Genomic DNA, 2,927 nt, shown 5'->3' on the forward strand with positions numbered 1-2,927 from the left:
CTAGGTGCCAGACAAGACAAAGGCACACCCTGCCCAGTTGACTCCCAAAGTTCTCCTCACTAACATCTGGAGACTTGTGCCAAAGTTGTTGAGTTTTCCCATAGATTAGTCAAGTAACAGCTGGGCACAGTCATAATGATCATACCTCACAGCCAATATCCCAGACTCCTTCATCACCATCCCTATATTTCTCCTGTCCCACTGGCAGACCAGACCCACCAGAGGTGATGGCACAGTAGTATATACAATCGAAAGGGAGTGGCCTTGGGAGTTTTCAACATTGGCTCCGAACCTCATGACGTCTCATGGAATCAGGTCAAACATTGGCAAGGAAACCTCCTGCTGATTACCACATACTGCCCTCCATCAGCTGATAAATCAGTGTTCCTCCATGCTGAACACCACTTGGAAGAAGCACTGTAAGTGGCAAGGACACAGAATGTACTTTGATTGGGGGCTCCAATGTCCAAACCAAGAGTGGATCAATAGCACTCCAGGCTGGCCGAGTCCTGAAGGACATACCTGCTAGACTGGATCTGCAATAGGTTGTGAAAGAACCAACACAAGGGAAAAGCCGACTTGACCTTGTCCTCATCAATCTACCTGTTGCAGATACATCTGTCCTTAATAGTATTGGTAAGAGTTACCACCATATGGTCCTTGTGGAAAGATTCAGTCTTTATACTGAGGACATCCTCATGTTGTGTCGAACGACCATCATGCTAAGTGGGATAGATTCATAATAGATGTAGCAGTTAAAGAATGGGAAGCCTTGAAGTACTGTGGACCATTCACAGCAGCAGAATTATACCCAACCACAATTTGTGACTTCAAATCCCTCACACTATCGTTAGCATCAAGACAGAGGAGCAACCCTGGTTCAATGGGGAATGTAGGAGGGCATGCCAGGAGTAGCACAGGGCACACCTGCAAATGATATCCAGCCTGGCGAAGCTACAACACAAGGCACATGCTATAGACTAAGCTAAGAAACCCCACAACCAACAGAACAGATCAAAACTCTGCAGTCCTTTCACATCCAGTCATGAATGATGGTGGACAATTAAACAATTAATGGGAGGAGGAGGCCCCATGAACATTCCCACCATCGATGCTGGGGGAGCACAGTAATGGAAGGTGTAGAAAACAGTGCTATCAAGCAGCACTTACTCATCAATAACCTGCTCACTGATGCTCAGTTTGGGTTCTACTAGGATGACTTGGCTCCAAACCTCATTAGGGCTTTGATCAAAACATGGACAAAGAACTGAACCCCAGAAGTGAGGTGAGGGTGACTGCCTCTGACATCAAAGCAGAATTTGACCAAATGTGTCATTAAGGAGTCCTTGTAAAATTGAAGTCAATGGGAGTTGGGGGGAAAATCTCCCCTTGTACAAAGGAAGATGGTTGTGTTTGTTGAAGGCCAATCGTCTCAATCCCAGGACGTTGTTGCAGGAGTTCCTCAGGGTATTAGTATAGTCCCAACGTCTTCAGCTGCTTCATCAATAATCTTCATCCATCATAAGGACAGAAGTGAGGATGTTTGCTGATGATTGCACATTTTCCAGTACCATTTGCAACTCCTCAAATAATGAGGTAGTCTGTGCCTGTGTGGAGCAAGACCTGGACAACATTCAAGCCGGGGCTGATAGATGGTAAGTAACATTCACCCTACACAAGTGCCAGGCAATGACCATCACCAACAAGAGAATCTAACCATCTCCCATGACATTCAACAGCATTGTATTGTTGAAGCACCCACTATCAACATCCTGGGGCTTACCATTGACCAGAAACTGAACTGGACCAGCCATATAAATACTGCGGTTATAAAAGCAGGTCAGAGACTGGGAATTCTGTGGAAAGTAACTCACCTCCTGACTCCCCAAAGCCTGTCCACCACCTACAAGGCACAAGCCAGGAATGTGATGGAATATTCTTCACTTGCCTGGTTGAATGCAACTCCAACAACACTCAAGAACCTTAACACCATCCAAGACAAACAGCCTGCTTGATTGGCACCCCATCCATGACCTTAAACATTCACTCCCTCCACCACTGACACACAGTAGCAGTAGTGTGTACCATCTACATGATGCATTGCAGCAACTCACCAAGGCTCCTTAGACATCACATTCCAAATCCACGGCCCCTACAACCCAAAAGAAAGTTCAGCAGATGCATGTGAATGCCAGGAACTACAAGTTCCCCTTCAAGTCTCACATCATCCTGACTTAGAACTATATCACCATTTCTTCACTGTCTCTGGATCAAAAGTGTGGAACTCCCTCCCTAACACCAAGATGCGAGTGCCTACACCACATGGTCTACACAAGTTCAAGAAAGCAGCTCACCATCTCAAGGGCAATTAGGGAAGGGCAATAAATGCTGGCCTTTTTTCCCCCACATCACAAAAACAAATAAAAAATGCTATTAATGAATATGAACTGTTTTGGGACACCTTGAGAATGTGATAAAGTGTTATGTAAATAGCAGTCTTTCTTTAATTGAGCAGTTGTTGGGCAAACACAGTTTTCCAGAGGACGTCCTAGAAAATATGGCAATGGTTGAAAGGGGCACTAGTTATTATCTACAGTGTATTCATGTATTTAAAGGACATGTTGAGGACACAGATTATTTAATTACTTTACCAAAACCATTGAACCTTTCCCAGTACAAATGACAGATTGTCACCAGTGTTTAAATCATTCCAGTGTTTGTTTTAATACCTTGTGATTTGTTTCCTTATCATGTGTCAATATTATTATAATTTCCTGCCTCCTTGTATGATTTTTCATCAGTCATGTGATCATCCTATTCCTAACCCGGTTATATAAGGAGTTGGCTGCCCCAGCCACCACATTCCTCAGGGATTCTCTGGGTTCTGGCTGTTAATCTCTCAGTCTCTCTCTACCTGCTTTGCAATG

Source organism: Carcharodon carcharias, chromosome 7 (assembly GCF_017639515.1).
Source record: "Carcharodon carcharias isolate sCarCar2 chromosome 7, sCarCar2.pri, whole genome shotgun sequence".
NCBI classification, from domain to species: domain Eukaryota; kingdom Metazoa; phylum Chordata; class Chondrichthyes; order Lamniformes; family Lamnidae; genus Carcharodon; species Carcharodon carcharias.